The 19,279-nt window shown below is 40.3% G+C and overlaps 1 long non-coding RNA gene across 2 annotated transcripts in view; it reads right to left on the minus strand.

Moving 5' to 3' along the window:
• Positions 1 to 14,419: 14,419 nt before the first annotated feature.
• The window catches only part of LOC109365902, a 23,093-nt gene continuing 18,233 nt past the window's right edge, over positions 14,420 to 19,279 (minus strand). For both annotated transcript variants that reach the window (XR_004158802.1, XR_004158801.1), the window contains exons 3-4: positions 18,362 to 18,471; positions 14,420 to 16,772 (exon numbers count right to left, since the gene is read on the minus strand). This is a non-coding gene — a long non-coding RNA (uncharacterized LOC109365902). The remainder of the gene's footprint in view (positions 16,773 to 18,361; positions 18,472 to 19,279) is intronic.

Here is a 19,279-nt window from a genome sequence, read left to right on the forward strand (position 1 = left end):
AACGCTCCATTTTGTACCCTCTGCTGCCCCACACACCCCATACTTCAGACTGGAATTTGTAGAAGTTGCATTTCACATGCTACCAGCTTGCTGAGTAGGCCTAATGGAGCTTACTTGCTGCATGTTTATAACATCTGCAGGGTGGAGAGTCCTGCATTCCAAATGTCTACATTAATTCTGCATTACCAGGCCAGCTACCATGACATTTCTATGTTCCACTATAATGCGAGCATAACAATTCATTTGACCTCTTCATGCCAGAACAGAGAATCAATTAGGATACGGAGTTCACAGTCTTGATCTGGACTTCTTCAAAGAGAGATGAGAGTTTATCTGATCTGATGGACCCAAAAGCTTTTGCAAGCTGCAGGACTCAGGCATGTGATCCCAAACCTTGCAAGGGAAAGGTGGGCAGGAGTTGGACAAACACATTCTGCCCTATCCCTGCTCATCCCTTGCTTAATTTTCAGGAGAAGGAAATCACAGACAAGCAGATTCTGAAATAGCATTGAATAGCATCTATTAAAAGTAGATGATGCATCCCTCTAAGTCTAAAATCCATCTGAAGTGTTTTGCTGCGGTGATGGTGAAGCTATTGAAACAAGTCCTGCACTAGGGCAATGCAGTTCAAGATTGCACCTAGAAATAAAGACCACAAGAAAATTTTTAGAGTAGCTCCTTGCCTGGAAGTAGACAAGTCTTCAAGAAGAATAAGAAAAAAAATTGAAAAGTGGATGATCAGCACAATGTAATTTTGTATTTATTTAATATTAAATTGTCTCATTTCAAGTGAGGAAAAAAGAGTTTCCTCTCTTCGTGTGGGATTTTGCTTGTCTTTGGAGAAAATACTTGTGGCCAACATGAGCTCTGTTCTATTTAAGGAATGGAATGGCAGCAGTATGGAGTGGCTTATGAAATTATCTGAATGCAGAAATTCTGGGAGCACTGGGAGGCCAGCATATTTATTTTCACTGGTCTAACTTTGATTTAGCACAGAGCCAAGGCAGCGAGTGTCAGGAGGATGGGATCTTACAGGGGCATCCCTCAGTTATGGAGATGGACAAGCTAAACTTTCCCAAGAGTTGAGTCAGTGTGAGAAGAGGGAAAAAAAAGCTTTCTCTAGATGCGTTTTGCAAAGGTGCTGCTTCTCTTTTGAATGAGTAGCCTCTTCAAAGAGATTGTCTTTGAAACCTCCATACCACAGTGAAACAATAGCTGATTCTTGGTACTGAATATGTTCAATTACTACAGGGCCTTGTGGGATATGACACTAGAAAGGTTATGCAGAGAGAGGATAATTTTGGTTCATAGCTCCTAAATGTGCCTGTCCGCAATAGTGTGGTGAAAGAAGATGTCTTCCAAGAAGTTCACATTACTGCCTGTAGTAAAATAAAATAGCTATATTGTTTCAGCCAGCAATTTCTTCCCTTTGTCTTCATTTTAAAAACCATGCATACTCAAAGGCGATGGGATGTGTTTCACTACCATTTGAGAACTGTACTGTAACCAAATATTATCTTCATTTTGCTCCTTGTTTCATGTTACTTTCTGGTCCTTGAGTTTTCCGAAGTTCATTGCTGCCTGTGACATTACCGTGACTTGCTAACTTTCTCATTATTTCCCCAATCAATAGGAGAACAATATATTGTGTTATTCAGTATTTCAGTTACCTGTCACTCAGTGTTTTATCTCCATTGATACTCCAGGTACTGCTCACAGAAACTAAAGTAGGCTGTCTTGTCTTCCGCTAATCTTGAATGCCTTTTGTTCGAGAAGTGTTTTGTATTCATCAGTCAACTAAGGACTCATCCCGAAGAAGCCCTCAGTCAGCACATAGATCTCAGTGAAAAAGGGATATGCGGCTCGTGAAATATTCATAGCAAAAGGTACCTCAATCATTTTCACCTTTTGACCCTTGGAGGCTGAAAGGAATATCAGTAGTAAGTGGCAAATCTTATGGATGAGAAATTTTCATAGATGAAATACCTTACCGTTCCTCTTATCCACTTTTGATATTAAGCCCATTCAGGAGTTGCATTTATCTACCCACTCTATCTGCCACTACAGTTCTGTTAGACACAAAACAATTTCAATAAAAGTCCAAAGTTGAAACGATGGTGATCAAAACCTGGAAATAACCAAGACTTAATTTAAGAAAGGGAAAAATGTTTCCTGCACTTAACTGGGGGCAAAGAAGAGCCCTTTTAGAATAACTGTAATAAATACTATGTGGTTTTATTCATAACCAAAACTGCAACTTGGGGAATAAATAGGCAAGTCATTTCCTTTTGTGAAGTTAAAATCTAGAGCAATCAGTGAGGTTTTCCGACACTTACAGTCTGCTAAAGGAGAAAGATTAATGTTGATGGCCCACAGTTAGCTCATTCAGGGTTCTCCACAGCTAGGAGTAGGTAGCAAAGTCTACAGCAGTGGCTTGAAGAAAGTTCACAAGCAGAAACAGTCTTGTCAAATTGGATATCAATTCTCCAAAGGTTAAATAAATAAATAAATATCCAAATAAAATATCCCAGCTTTGGTGTTAATCTCGGCAGTACTATCCACAGCCCAGTCCCAGAAGTAACAGAAGCTCTTCAACCATATTTAATTGGATGATTAGCAGCATTAAAGATGCAGTGATGCAAGGGAGTGCAGCTGAGTAGCAAAAAGAGTAGCTGTCTGAGCAGAACCAGGTACAAGTTGGAGCACTCCTGAATCTATGTCACTGCCCAGGGCAGTTGGCACTTGATGACCTTTAATGTCCCTTTCAACCCAAGCCATTCTACGATATCATGATTTAATGTGTGTGGTGGAAAGGGGAGGTGTCCTGGAGTTGGAGGTGCGGAGGATGACTCCAATGTCATTACTAACATTGTGTTTATCAGGCCACACACTGACTCTCTCAGCTAGGCTCTCCATCATCATGTATTAGCAAGTGGCTTTATATTTAACCTGTAGGAGAAGCTGCTCTTCTGTGATATTTTACTAATAAAGACTTTGCTTGGATGAACGCTCATTGCTTAACAAGTGAACATCCAAGTGAGTACAACAGACAGGAGATAATGCAGCCTGAAGCACGAAATGCAGTTTAGATCTTCAAGTATATGATAGTTTTTTACTCTTGGGACAAGGAAAGGACAGGCTAAGTTACAAATGAGTGCAGGGATGAGCTGCAGCAAGCCACCTGGCCACTCTGTGCCTCAGTTTCCTGTAAAACTGGGTCAGCATCAAGGCCTTTAGAAAAATACCGCTGACCTTCCTTTTCTGTATGGAATTTGGCTTTCTGTGTGCTGCTATGTTTTGCCTCAAATTAACCAGTTCATACATGAAGTATATCTCACCAGTTAACAAAGATATTGTCTTATTATTGTCTTATATTGTCTTATATTATTGTCAAAGTTCCCTTTGATTTCAAGAACCCATCTGTAAACTCTTGCTATAAACTGGAAATGACTTAGGAGCTGTCTCTAGCGTGTACATTGCTCTTGAAACTTTCTGCTCCTCTTCTTTCCTTGCGCAAGAAATTTTGGTTATGCATTCCCATGAGAAGGAACCACAGAAACAACAGGGGGGAAACAAAGAAAAATAGTTTATGTTGCAGGCCAGCATGTTAATTTGCTCTCTTCTAAATATTTTATTTACCTCAGAGAAACCAGTAGCAGGGTACGGCCCAATGGACTACTCAGGGAGGTGCCCTTCTAGATGACAAAAGCGTGATCCCTCTCAGTGATAAATAATATGGATGTAGAAACTCTAAAGATTTATACTTCTCCTGAAGTCATTGCTTGTGATTGGTATTCTCTTTCCTTGTGGAAAATACCAGGCCTATAATTTTTTCAACTGGATTAGAAGATTTTCAGATATATTTCAGAACTTTTGCTATAGCAGAGAAATGAATGTGTTCCTCAAAAATCATCCTAGCAAGTTTGGTGGGTAGTTCCCAATGAGGTCTTGGTGTTCCCAGAAATCTGTTCCTCAGAGTCTGAACCTCAGTCCTTCTTGCACACACAGGGAAGGAAGCAGGTCTGGGAAGTGCAGAGAGCCCAGCAGCTCCCCCAGACTGACTGGGACGGTTGAGCAGCTTGGGCTTTGGGAAATAAGAGTATGTGTCTGGGAATTAAATACTTGGGTTTAGGCATATTTAGCAGGAAATAGCTAGATCTCTGAGGTCTGGGTCATACAGTACTATGCAATGGTGAATTCCTCTCAGATGTGCTCTCTGTGTAAGATAGCCGAAGGGGACTGGTGCACAGGAGAGGCAGGCACTCACCCTGGTGGTTGCAGCAAAGAGCCATGGGGCGCCTGTCCTCCGCACACTGCAAAAGTCTCGTTTTCAGTACCTGCTGAACTCTTCTCACCTAGCATCAGAAAACGGGACAATTGATTACATCCTTGTGAGCGCTATTTTGATAACACGCACACAGAAGCCTACCACTCCTCTAAAATGGACCCACGGACTGGGGTCCATATAAAATGTCAAACACCTTATGAAACACAAACTGGAAGCTGTCAGACTTTTGCAATAGCAAATCTACCTGCGCTTCCCTACTCTGACTCCTGGAAACATTCAACAAGTAATTATGAAGCCTGTGAAAATACAGACAAGGAGCCACATCCTGCCATTAACTTCAAAAGAAAACTAACAAATGAATGTGCTCAGAGGGGAACCCAGTGGCTCGGGGAGGGGCAGGGCAGTGCAAATGCTTTCACTGACAGATCACTGTTCTAAATCCAACCGAGATGGTAGAAGGTGGTGGACTACCCAAAATGAATCATTAATCTCAGCCCAGTGAGTGTATCTCACCACAATGCTGAGCTTTATAGTTCTTTGGCTGGAAAGCAACTGGTACTAACCATTCACAAGGGATAGCGTCATCTCTCAGGTTGGACCTTTTGATACCAGAGCCATATCTGCAAGGTGAGACGTGCAGATGAAGGCTTGTGGAGGAGGGTTGTGGCCCATGCTCTGCTTTGTGGATAAATGAGTGGACATCTTTCTAACATTTACAAAGAAGAGAGCAGCTATAACAGGTCTGATCCTGTTGGTTTCACTGTCTGGAACTCCTCAATTTCTATGTGTCTACAACTTTAGCTTTTCAATGTTTGTAGCTTTGAGCTTGTCTGATCAAGATACTCATGATTTAACTATTAAAAACAGAAGTGGGAATCAACACAAACAGTTAGAACAGTTGATTAGAGGTGCTGATAAAAGACACGGTCAGGTGTGAGGGATGGCCTCTGCAGATCACTTTTGCCCCCTGAATAAGGAGCATTCTCAGGAACACAGCACAAACTTCATCATTTCCATACCAAAGCCGAACTGACACTATGATACAATACACAACAGATAGCATACACATGGAGAGATTTTCCTTACAATTTTAATTAACGTGCACATTATGAAAAGAAAAACAAAAGCAAAACCTTGCTGCCACACATCCCTCAGTATTAAAGAGCAGCATTAAATGGAAATGAATCACTGATATGCCAAATGCCCCTTTGCAAATGGGCCGAGTTTTTTCATTTTGCATGCTGAACCAATTGAGTCATGAGGGAGCAGCAGCAAGATTTTAATTCCATATAGTACATCCCCACCTCTGAATTTATTTACCAAGAATAACATTTATTTAATGTAATTTAGTTCTAAATATTTAAAAGCTCACTTTGTTTAATATGTTTTCAAGTACAAGATGTTAAGTAATTATGTATGATGTGGTGGTCTTTTATTAGGTAGTTAATGACCATCTGGGAATTCAAGCCCCAAGGCAATGCCAAGGGCTTCTGAGTATTAGCTAGCCATTAACATAGTGGTAATGGACTAGCACACTCTACATGATTATGACTATTAACTAAGCATAGAAAAATAACATTCAAATTAAAATAGGAAATTCAGGTTTAAGGCTTCTCTAGCATCCTTAATTTAATCAGATCACAGTGACCCATATGGCTGAGTCTTGCGTTGAACTGGATCAAACAGTAGAGATTCAAGCTAGAATCTCCCACAGCCATGATGGAGCTTCATATCTGGGTGCCCCCCGCTGCTATGACCTCGCTCATATGAGGGTTCCATCATCAGTTACACAGTACCGTGGCAGGATGCTGCCCATCCCCAGCACCAAAAAGGGAGTCAAGCCCTGGTTTCCTACACACCTCTGAGGCTCAGGGATTGCTTGTGGCATCTTGAAGACAAATGTCACCCCAAAGTGTTGGCACGAGAGGCTCAAGGTTACAACCCTACTTCCATGCTGTGGCTCACTTGGCAGCTATTGAATTTTTCTGGTGTTTTCTTTTCTCTTTTAATTAGGTGATGAAAAACAAAGATATCCACTGTAAACAAATCTAAGATAAAAAGGCTTAGTGCATTTTAATATGCTCAGGCAGTACTGCAGTTCATAAACAATACTTCAGAGAGGAGGTAAGAACAGATACTGAATCTGTACTACAGCTGCCTTAATATTGGACTTTTGCTCTCACAGGCAGGTATCAACATTGCTTTCACAGAATTTAGAGATAGGAAAGATCTATTAGATTATGCTATTCTCTTGACATGATAATGTGCTCTGTATAGACTCGTATTGAGTTTGTTTTGCCATCGTTTGTCATAAAGTCTCCACAGACTTGAATTGCCATCATTTTGCCGTCAGAATGACATCTTAATATGGTCTCTGCTCCAGAGAGTTGCCATGACATTATCATGAGATCATTAGACTATGCTAAGTCTCATGCAAGAGAGAAAACATGATGTTATAGAAAATTTCTGTTGGGATTTGGTAATTTCATTTCTATTTCTTTCATTGTTCTACATGGGTCTTTGGTCTGGAAAAAGAGAGGAGTCTGAGCATCAGGTTGAGTGGAAACCTACTAGACATTCAGGCACAGTATGTGGTAATCTGTGCAAAATGTCTCTATTTTTATTACAGACATTTAAAGTAAAAAAAAAACAAAAACACTTTTTGCTCTGGCACAGAAATCTGTTTACAGTTGGGTGTAAACAGTCTTAAGTAAAACATTAAAAAGAAAAAAGAGTTAGCGACAAGTGAATGTTCTTCACATAAAGAAGAAATAGCTGTACACAGAAGTTTAGCTGAAGACTTTCAAACGGTTTTTGTTGGAAAAAAAATTATTTAGAAATTCATTACATTTATATATGTATAGCACTGTACATTCCTAATGGGCCCAGAAAAACCTGGGCTTTAAATAATCCATTTATTTTTTAGATAACAGTTTTTCTCTGCTGAGTTCACGCGCCTGAATTGCTACTGCTTAACAGGACATAGCAATGCTATGCAAAGCCAAGAAGCAGAGAAAAAAATATGCCCAAGGTGTATGCAGCTCATGCAAAATATTTGTGCTGCTGCGTCTCGGGAACACTCGTGATCCAGGAAAATGAAAAGGTTAAAAAAGTTACAACCAAAGAAACAACAGGACAGTGCCAAGTGAAAGGTCACAAGAAAAATGAAAAACACATCAAATGGCTCACCCACTGACATGCGCTAATGGCAAAACGACCCCGTCAAATTGCACACCATGAGTGCCGTATCAGAAACTCTCCAAAGAATGCATGAAAATGCTGGCTTCCTAAATTAATCAAGTTTTATAGCTTGCTTGGAAATTTTGGTTGGGACTTCTAAATACTAATGTACAACTTCGGCTAATATAATTTCCCCTTGAAAACACACCTTCTTTTCCAGTAATAGGAAGTGTGCTTATTGCTGCCACCACCCCAATTTTATGGCACTCTATGTGCTCACGTGTGCTGCCCAATATTAGGAAAAATCTTGGCTTCAATGCTACGTCCATTTTTCCTTAATCATTTCACTCCATTGTGCAGAGGGGAAAAAGAAAATAAAGGTTTAATGTGAAATGTGAAGGCAAAGGGACTGTACTTCCTAACAGCGTGTGCTGTGCTCATCAAGAGCAATTATTATTGCTCGTTACATTTCCATGCAGAAATCATTACATTTTATGTCACAATATGCATTTTTTTTATAAGTAAGCTTTAAGCGAATTAGAACACTTAATATGTTTTTTGAACTTTTGCCAGTCGAGCGCTCCCAAGCCGGTTCCTTCTATTTACATTGCAGCATTTATCCATTTCCAAATATGAGAAGATTTATCTGACAGATTCTGTGTAAATTCAGTACACAGATAATTTGTAAAAAGCTTTCTTTTTCAAAATGTTCTGTGGTTTTTCTAATCTCATCTCTTTTCTAATTTCCTAATCATATAACCTTGAAGTCTAGAGACACAGCCTGTGATAATCTGTGTAAACTGTCTTTATTGTTATCACAGACATTTATAAAAAAATACACGCGTGCGCACACATCCAACGCTGCCTTTTAAGTAATACTTTAGTCACAGTTCAATCAGATCCACATTACTGCTACTCATCAGATAGAAAGTGTTCGCCAGCAGAAGGGGGATATTGACTTTAAAAATTCGCTGGCGAGGCGTACAGAGCCTGCAGGAATGTCAAAACTCCAACCTGCATTTTGATGTTTTTGCCTCAGGTTAGTCTTGACTGACATGCTTGGAGCACTCTTGTTTGTGCTCCGGCATCCATTAACTGTCCTTGACTCAATGTTATCCAGGCCTTTACGGTCAGCCCAATGCCTAATGGTTACAGCAGATTAGATGCCACGAGGTGTAAGAAAAGCATACGCCTCACTTTAAGGGATCACATTGCTCGGGCCCGGCTTCATCAGGGGTACTGCTTGATCCCAAATTAATGAGAGCCTGTTAATTATTATTCTGACAACTGTACTTCGCGTGGGAGCATGCCAGGCAAGTGGTGTTTTAAAGAAGTGGAGTTTTGCAAAGGAAAACAAAACGTCAAGGTTGAGATGTCTTTGAATGGACTTGGTGAGCACATAAAGCGTTGCGCTCAAGTGTGGATGAGGTTTGGTGGCGGGGAAAGAGAGTCTGAACTGCACTTTTGTTCAGCCTTAAATAACTGCCTTGCAAAAACAGCTCAAAGAAGGCTTATCAGTCCGGTGTATAGGCAGATGTATACATCCGTAATCCTGTGCAATGTGAACTGCTGCATCTGCTTCTCTTTGACTTTGTCCTTCCCCGGTTCCCACAAAGTTTTGGGTTCAAGAAAAGTCTCCCTTTCAAAATAGAGCAAAACGGATGCAAAAGTGGTATTAACATTAACAATCATTTTAATCATTCTGATGTCACTCACATTAATATAGAGAGAGAGAACTCTACAGTAAGTGCTGACAGGTACAAATGTGCCCATAGAAATGTTTTTCTTTAACATCAAGCTCAGATAAGCTTCTGAGGTGCCTAAATTCATTTACTGGAAAGGGCTGAGATTAGACAGATGTCTCCATTTAAAAAGGGAGAAAAAAAAAATCTCGTGTAGATTTGACACTGTTTCACCTGTGTTTTTCTGCCAGTCTATATAATGCTATCAGAACATAACCAGAGTTTTGATTTATACACATCGTTTGACGTTGACTGGCAGCTCTACAAAGAACACGTGCAAAGAGATGGTAATTTAGAAATATGGAAAGCTTATTAGGCCAAATGAAAAAAAAAATCATCCCATTTTACTTCTTTTAAAATTCAGTTGGGGACCAAGCCACCAAATCCAAACATTACAGCACTGAGGCACTGGTAGTGTGAAGCTGGACATGGCTCAGAATGTGCAGATGGCCTCTGTCATTGCAAAAGGCCAAGCAAGGAATATGAAAAGCCCTCAATTCTGGAGTGGGAGGGGCTTGACATTTTAATCTGACTTAATAGGGTAGGGCAATCTAAGTTATTAAATTGATCTTTTCCACTTTTCTGAGCTATTTCACCAAAGAGAGTTCTGTGGCTTGAGTTTCTCATCACAGAAGGTGATGTAGAAATACTTCAGCTCCCCAACTCACCCATGACCATGGCTGGTAAACTTCACCATCACCAGTTTGAAACTTCGTCTTGGCACAGCAAACTTCTTAAAGTTGAAACACTATGAAAAGAGATTCTGGATAGAAGCTGATTTTCTTTGGACAGCATCAAAGTTGACTGAAGTCAGCTAGTGTTATTGGTAGCAGCTTAGGGCTTTTGCAGTGGTGAAATAATTGGAATTAGGAAATGACACATACATTAGAAAAACAAGATGAATTTTAAAAAGAATAACATGTCCCTATATATCTTGTTAGGATTTTGGACAGAAAATGTCATGAGATCACATAGCTGGCCCCTTTTTCTTTAGACCATATAGTTCATTATCTAGCGGTAATACTTTTCTCCCAATAAAAATGTGAAGATAGAACTGGAAGCCTGCAAGCACAAGGGTGGTGAGAAGCATCTGCATATTTTTCCTCACTTTTTTGTGTCTTGCATTGCATAAATCACTTGGAACTCCTTTCTGCTTATTTGCCTTTCGAGTAAATTTTACTGCTGCTTCTTAGAAGCTCTGGTGCAAGAGTCTAAGCCATCAGGATCCCCTTGTGCTGCTCAGATTCCTTCACAGTCTCAGCATTACAAGTGGACTTGTGCTTGTGTGAATGCGACATTATGTGAATGACAAAACAAATTCCTGAACTCTTCTGAAGACCAGCCTCAACATACATTCAAGCACTGCCCATCTCAGAGACTTTGAGAGAAGCTCCATTTCCTGGAGGCACACCATCTTCTTGAGGAGACAAGAGAAGGCAAACCATTAGGCTTGTGGAAACTTCATTTAGGTGTAGGTTTTTCTAAATGTATGAAATAACCTATGTAGAGATGAGCAAAAGGTGTAACATGAGGTCAGGCAGCCTTGTTTCATGCAGCTTGCCACCAGACAGCCCACACAGTGGGCAGTCACATGCAACTTTTGGCCCTAAATCATACACAAATCCAAGCATTTGTTTTCTTTTCTAGGAGACTTCGAGCCTCATATCTCCGCTGTAGGTTGACACATAATAGCTGAACACTGGGACTGTCAAACCTTGATCTGTCTGTATAAATTTCCAAATAATGTGTGCTTTACCTCATTACAGCAGGGAGAGCCAAGCCCAGCACTCTGTTGTTTCATGGCAATCCCTACGGAAACCATGTGAGTGCTAAAAGTGCCGGTGTCCTCGGGGTTACCTCCGTGGAGTATGTGTTGTAAATGGAATTTTTTAGCTCTGAGGCTGGCCCCCTAGGAGGGCTTTCACTGCTGTGATTTAGTGAGGAGGAGGGCACCATGCACTGATCCCATCTGGCAGAGGAGCAGGAATGCAGCCTGGCCTCTCTGTTTTGGAGTAGCCAGTTCTTGACATCTGATATACACTGTGGTCGGGTGACAGGAATTGGAATCTCCAGAGCTTTGCACGCGTCCGTCAGCCATCCTATTTGTTTTGCTATGGAGTTTCCTGCAGTTTTCAGCTCTGTTGGAGCTGCTGTGATCGCCAGATAAGTGTGTTTGGCTATGGGTGCGGCTGAGCCAGAGGAGGGTGCCATTTCAGAGGTTGTGCTTTGGGATATTTTTAGCTGCAGGAATAAGCACGTGCATGAGGGAGTTTTCCTGATGAACCACGTGATTCCAGAACACTGTGGAGCAAACTGTGCTGTGAGATTAGCTGCACATTGCAAATGTGAATAAAAACAAATGATAACTTAAGTTGGCTGACAATAAGGCTGACTGGGAGCCCAAAGCAGCTCCCACTGGCAAGCAACTCTCCCATCAGTCTCTAGTGCAGTTACTGATGTACAGTGCACAGAAAGGGATGTTTGATTTTGGCTATATTGTTTGTCTGCTTGCTTACATAGAAAATGTTTTACTGTTTTACACAGTATCACAGAATGATAGAATTGTTTGGTTTGAAAGAGATTCTTAAAGGCCATCCAACCCAATTCTATTGCAATGGACAGGGACACCTACAGCAGCTCAGATGCTAAGAGCCCCATCCAGCCGGATCTTGAATGTCTCCAGGGATGAGGCATTCACAAGCTCTCTGGGCAATCTGTACCAGTGCCTCACCATCCTGGTTGTAAAAAAAGCCTTCTTCCCTACATCCAATCTAAATCTCCCCACATTTAGTTTGAAACCATTTCTCCTTGTCCTGTCATCACAGGCCCTGCTAAAGAGTCTGTCCCTGTCTTTCTTACAGCCCCTCTTTAGACACTGAAAGACTGCTATATAGGGTGCTGCAGCTCAAATGCACAAAAGTCCAGTACTTGGGTAGAAGCTCAAGATCACTTAATCCACTGCAACAGCAAGATTTTCAGCGTGTAGATACACCTCATGAGCAGGAGTTTTGGGCATTTTCCTGGAGCAGCTGGGATCTAACTCCTCAGATGTGTTATTACTGTCTTGTTAGCATCTAAATTCTTCATTTGATCTGGCCCAGACACTTCTGCAGAAAACCAAGTGAAGGAGTGATCAGTGGAGGTGCTTCATTAAGGTGATGATGTATGCAGAAGGAAGAGTATCCAGAGCAACTGTCCAAAAGTAGTTGAAGTAAACACATCAGCATTTTTGTTATTACAGTAAATAGCTGTTCATAACTTAACCCTGAAAACACTTATTGTTAAAAAACCTTAAAGATATGCTACTTATCCCCTGCATTTAATGATAACTGCATAATCTGACATCACCTACGCAACCAATTAAAGCTAGGTACAACTCTGTTTTTCAAAGTGTGGCTTAAGTTAATCCTTATACACACAGATGAAAGATGAACTTTTGTAAGCAAATTTTGACAAAGGGGAAGGACAATTGCTGCATGAAGTAAAGACACAGAAAAGATCACAGATAGTAAAAGTAATACAGTTTAGCATATTAACACATGAAATTTTAAAGGTATATTTATACAGGAAAAGTGACTGTCCAAAGATAAATGTTAAAAAAAAAATATCTCCACATCAGGCATTTTCCAGTGTAGTTACTTTTTAAAGCCACTTGTACACTGCAGTTTTACAGCATCACCCGGGAATAAGTTATAAAGTTTAATATGGCAATGCATGTAAAACTTACTTCTTTTGATTCTGCTGCCTGTTCATTTCATTAGTTTATCTTAGTTCTCATATTCTGAGAGATAATAAATCATCACAGTCTACCCTGACTCATATTCTCTGTACTTTTTAGGATTTTCCAAACATACCCATTTTCTGAGACAAAGAGTTTTCATTATTTTCTCTCTTCACTGGTTGTCCTCTCACTCTTTTCTGTTCCTATGCTCTTGCTGTTTAGTTTATGCTGCAGGAGAAGTGAGTAGAGCTTCATTCAGCTCAAGATATGGAGAGTAATATACACTGGCCTATTTTCCCCCACATTTATCTCATCACTTTTCTCAGTGATTCTTTTCTCTTTTCTCTTTTCTCAACGTTTCTCTTTTCTCTCTACCACTGAGTGCTAAACTGATGTTTTTCAGAGAACACCTCTACAGTATCCATAACAACTTAAAGATGTCTTTCATAAATAAGAAAAAATTAAATATACTCTCCTTATCTTCTTCACTTTAAAAATATTAATGCTGAAATTCACCTGACTCTTTGTTACTCCATCATTCAGTTTGTGAATTTCTTTAGTATTTTTCAGTCAGCTTTTGCTGCAACTCTTGAGTACAATTTTACACCAAATTTCACACCTTTTCAAATGGTTAAAGAAAGTACAGAACAGCACAGTCATTTTAAATCTATACCAGTAATCTCAAATGCTTCATTAAAATGATCATGACTACTCATTCCTAACCTTTATTTCACATCACCTACTAAACTACAATAGGAGTTTAGGTTTCCACAAGAGTTTATGTTGAGGAATGTTACGACAGAATTCCAAAATGCACTCACAACACCGTAACACAATGGAAAGTGTAGCAATGTCAGCATAGTAACAAAGTCCTAAGCTGCAACAAGTGAAGATATGCTCAAATACAGCAGTTGTCGACACGGGGAGTGGGAGTCCAGATCTTCTCACCAGGTGCTCAATCACTGCTTCAGGCTGTGACAGCATTTCTGCTACACTGCTACATAATAATGTTCAAATTATCCAATTCCTTGTGTTTACTGTCTTCTATTCTTGAATTTTGAATGAGTTCTTTAATTTTGAATGAGTTTCCATATGATCTTCTAGGTTTTTGGTTTTTGGTTTGTTTTTTTTTTACTTATTCCAACAGATCTAGAGATCTTCTAGGCCTGTTTTAATGCTGTACATGTTTATTTTTCCTGGAATTCGTAGTAGGCAATTTGTGGAGGACATAAAGGTATACATTAGATGTGGGGACTACATCTTTTGTTCTTCAAGTGCTTTGACCTCACAATACTGAGTTTCATTGGCCTGCCAGATACTTATCTGAGAATGTGTTGTCAGTTATTTTAAGAAAATAATTATCTCAGTTTTCTCACTTCCAAAATCTGTTAAGGAAATAATGAAGCCAAAACTCAGCTCAGTATATATGTACATACACTGTTTTATTATAAATATATTGAACATGCATATGAATGAATGTACTCAACATATAACAAGTGAATTACACATAAATTATTTATAAATATATCCATATATATATATATGTATATGTAGCTCTTCTCCAGCATCATCGTAAAGCACGCAGGGAGACTGGTACAACTGTACCCACTCTTTCCCATTTATGTTCTTTCAGAATACCTCATTTTTCATGGGTAAACCAAAATGTACCTCCCACAGATACATTGCTATGGTATCTGTATGCCACACACACTTTTAATAGGGTCAGGCTCAGATTTCCACTTGACCTAATGCTCGAAACATATTCTTGGTCTCCTCTTCAAAGAAATATGCCAGGGAAAAATCTTTATTTCTTCTTGCAATATTTTTCATTTGTAGTTGGGTAACACATTCATTCATACCACATTAATCTGGAATGGAGCCTACTTTCTAATATGTTCCCAGTCTGGAACAAGTAAATATAAAACATCTCCCCCACACGCTTCTGCTGGTTAGCATGCAGTAATTAACACTTGTTAAAAAGACTAGAATTTCAAATGTGGACATGCTCTGTGAAAAAGTCTCATTGTCATTACACAGTAAGTGCTTCTGTCAGAGGATAATAGGTATTTTTAGCAATCTCCATCTCAATTTCATGAGTTATGTTGTGTCCTAATCCATAAAAAGTCAACCAACTTTGTAGTCTTGAAATCCTATATTTTCACTGGTCAAGACGTCAGCACTTTCACTTTTATGAACATTCTCATTTTGTAGTTTCCATCCCTGTTTTAAGAAGACATTCTGGCACAAATCTCCCCCAGATTCCTGTGGTTGAACAGGTCTGGAAGAGGCCAATGGGAGAATAAGTGTTGGATCCCATTGCCTGGAGTTACACATAACTAAGGAGAGGGAGGACACATCAATGAAGAGAGTGAAGGGGATCCTTTGGGTTTTTCAATTGGTTTCACTCTTTTTGCACAAATGGAAGTAACTATTAAGATGCACAGAAATGCAGGTTCCAATATGTACAAATTAAAAGTCATTGCTTGCAATGTGTTGTCCATCATTTATCCATGACTTTAGAAGGCACTTGGAAAAATTTCTGTGCATACCATTATAAAACAAAGGGATCAGAGGGATCAGAGTAAGTTTCCTGTAAGGAATGATGAGGTGACAAGTGTGAAAGTGCAGTAGGTTTACACTTTAGAAAATTGTGTTTATTTGACTGCCTGTGACTTAATGTGAGCAGCCGCAACGGGCAAACTTGACCAGGCACAGGAACATTTTTGGTTCTGCCTTGGCAGCCAAAGACCAGCACAACCACGTTGGGAAGAACTGCAGGAAAGCATGGAGCAGCACTATAAGAGGGGAGCTGAGCATATTTTTGACTAGCAAGGCAGCTCAGCCTGAATGCGAGTTGCTGTGCTGGGATGGTGGGGAAACAAGACCAGTAATTATCGCTGGCAATCTTACAGCAAGAAGCTTACGGCACTCATGTGATACCGAGTGCTTGTTGTGTGCCGAGCAGTTTTCTGAAAGCCTTGGCTTTGTTTTCTCTTAGTCCTGAGAACAAAAAAGAAACATTGCAAAGAAAGTGCAGAATTAATCCAAAAAGAACAATGGAATTGTGCTTGATTTGATTTGTTTAATTCTGAAATCAAGGTCACTTAGAAGTACTATGGCTTTTATTTGTTTTATTGTTTTTTTTTAAGGATTTTTTTTTTTTTTTTTTTTTGTCAACATCTTTCTTTTCATTTCATGGCCCTGTCATCCCAGAACTGTATACGTTACTGATCCTGCCTGTATTCAAAGCTGTTATTAAGTGGAGTCTTTTAGATTTTAGAGAAATGATAATGGTTCCAAAGATGACAGAAAGTGGCAGCTGGTGACAAAAAACCCCCTTGATAAGACGACAACAGTAAATCAAACTACTGCCACTTTTTCGTTTCATGTTTGTTAATACCACCTCGCCTTTTGAAGTTTAAAGCAAGGTTCAAAAGAGCCAGGTGCTGAATCATAATATTAAAGCAAGTAAGGAGCTCCATGAAAGAGAGGAGATCTGAGAGGGGAAAGCAACAAACACGGCTTTCAACTGCCTTTTGTCGGCCTTTCTGCAGATGTCACCAGTTGTTATCCCCAGCAGAGGCTTCAAGCTTGTAGCAGTGCCTCTGGCTGATTCCAACTCAACGTTTCAAGTGTCAATCAAATAGGAAGGACGCAGCTTAGGTCCTGGTCATTGTCCTGTGAAAAGAGCCAAGCATTTAACATTGATTTAGTTCCCTCAATATACAAAGATAGAGCCAGCTTTGTGCAGCAAAAGGGCCTTTGGCAAGGTTGCTTGTAGAGCAATTCCATTGCATCCGATGCTCCTTGGTTTAGCTGTCACACTGCAGTGTCTGGAGTCCTATGAAAAGTTATTCAGGAATGAGTGAGCAAATTAAAAAGAATAACATGCTTTCCTAAATAGCAATGCAAGCTATACAAAGTGCTTTTAACGTTGTTTAGCCCTGAAAAGCATTTTTAATACAATATTTGGTGCTTTTAAATGCCATTTAGCAAGGAGAATAAGATGTTTCAGGAAAAGAGGGGACCCTTATGAAACCCATCTCCGTTGGCCTGAATAGCCAATTGTACCCACACAATGTTTTTGGCAAAGTGCTTGCTTTTGAGCCATCGCCATTCTCATCCTGCATTGTTCTTCCATGTGGGTGTCAAAAATACCCCCAAGCCCAACAGTGGCAGAAAAGATAGCCATATTTCCATGGATGCCCCACACTCTTGCTTTCCGTCCTTCCCTGTATCGAAGTCCTGCCCACCTCTCTCTCACAGTTTCCTTTAAAAGACACTGGTAATTGTTTCGTTCTCATCCATTGTGTTCCCCACCAGTTCTCATCAGCATTGTGGATGAGCCTTGGGAGTCACTTGGCTTTGTCACAATCACATCATTGTCCTTAAAAACCAAAGTGAAACTGTGTGACACACAAATAAATTGTGCCTATCATTTCAAACATGCAGGATAGATTTAATCTTTGCACCATTAAATAATGCCAGATTTGTGTAAACAGATATTCTACCGTCACATTGCTTACAAGCAGGGCTCTTTCTCTGGGGGTTTCCAGCATCTTTCCATTCAGTCTCAGCATATTGGTGCCCTGGCTAAGCCATATTACCCAGCTATCATGGTGGCAATAGTTCTTGTACTTGTTCATGCACCTAGCTTTGATCAAAATGGCAGTTGTGGGGGTTTTTTTGTTTGTTTTGTGGTTGGGTTTTTTTTGTTGTTTGTTTGTTTTTGTGGTTTTTGTTGTTGTTGTTTCCAATGTTTTCAGCCTCCTCTGTGCATAAATACAGATTAAAAATCATAGAATCCTACAACGGATTGGGTTGGAAAGGCCCTCAAAGATCATTCAGTTCCACCCCCTGCTTGCAGGCAGGGTTGCTGACTGCTAGATAAAGCACTAGATTGGAATACGTCACAAGAAATAGACCATCTCCATGATGACAATCACGTTCCAGAAGCTCACTTTTCTCTTTAAAGGCTAGCTGTCTAATCGTGCCTTCCTAAGCAGAACTGAGCCAAGTGACGGTACTGCTCAGCTCAAGGAAGCAGTGTGGGCCCTCAGCAGGGTGTGCTGGTGCCTGCACACAGCCACACTCCAGCAAGTACTTCATGCCCTTGTACTACTCACCTTCTCTGCAATTTGGAACTGTAGAGGGTCTCACAAGAGTGAGTGTATTTTTACATACACATATCATAATGGACACACTTATTTCTGTGTTCCTAGAAAGGAGAAGGCATTTCTAACAGCCCCAGTAGCTGGCACTTCAGTGGGCAGTTTAAGAAAACAAGACTCACTGAGTTGAGGGAGTGATGCATTTCTGTAGACTTTCATTTGGATTTTTAAACACATTTGCCCACCATGTGCATCCCCAAAAGAGCAAGACACTCCCAATGGCCCAGCCATGGCCACCCCCACAACAGCACCCACTGACCAGCAAAGCTTATCCTCCTCCAGCATCAGGGACAGCAGAGGCAGGCAGGGACTTCCTGTGTTGCCATGTTGGGTGTCACAACATATTTCGCAGGCAGCTCTAGGCATGTTCTGCATTAGGGATCAACAAGGTGTTAGAGAACAGAAATCAGAAATAAGCAAGAAAGCTAAAGTTTTACATACATTTTTTTTAAAGGTAAACAGTTGATTTTTTCTGTGCTGCTAGTTAACAGTGACTATAGCAGTAATAATAACTCTGAAATTTTTGTCCTTTCTTATCTTTAAGTGATCACACAGTTTCTACATATCCCATATAGTCTCAAGTTCCAACAGAATGTGAATGGGACTGGAATTCATCCAGCTCTCAGGAGACAGTGATTTTCCACCTGCCCATGGGGTTGGGCTGTTTGGAAACATCCACGCAGTATCCATGTAACCATATTGGGCAGAGGACCATCTCTGAGTGACAAACATCTGAGAACCTTTTATGGCCATTCAGGCCTGTTCTCACCAGAGGAGATTCACTGAGGAAAGGAACCAGAGATGCTTCTGCTCCTGCCCACTTCTGGCTGGATCCTCAGAATCCACCCTTACACAAGGCCCAGGGTCTTAAATCCTATAGGCAGCAGTTTGAGGTCTTCACCAGTTCCCCTCTATGGCCACACCAGTCTCATTCATGTCCTGGGGAATTTGAAGACCAAATGGTTTCTGGCACAGTACAGCATTTCATTTGGGGAGCTTAATAAATTGTTTGGGAAAATGTTCCTGGAGAAGGATATTATATTAAAATAGAAAAGAAACATAAACGTGCATGTGTCTGTGGGTGAGAGGGAAGCAAGGGTGAAAATAAACCAAAGATGCTTTATCCCAAAGCAAGCATTAAAAACCTAGGAAACTGAGGACTTCAGTGAGCTTGCAA

Source organism: Meleagris gallopavo, chromosome 2, assembly GCF_000146605.3.
Source record: "Meleagris gallopavo isolate NT-WF06-2002-E0010 breed Aviagen turkey brand Nicholas breeding stock chromosome 2, Turkey_5.1, whole genome shotgun sequence".
In the NCBI taxonomy this organism is placed as follows: Eukaryota; Metazoa; Chordata; class Aves; order Galliformes; family Phasianidae; genus Meleagris; species Meleagris gallopavo.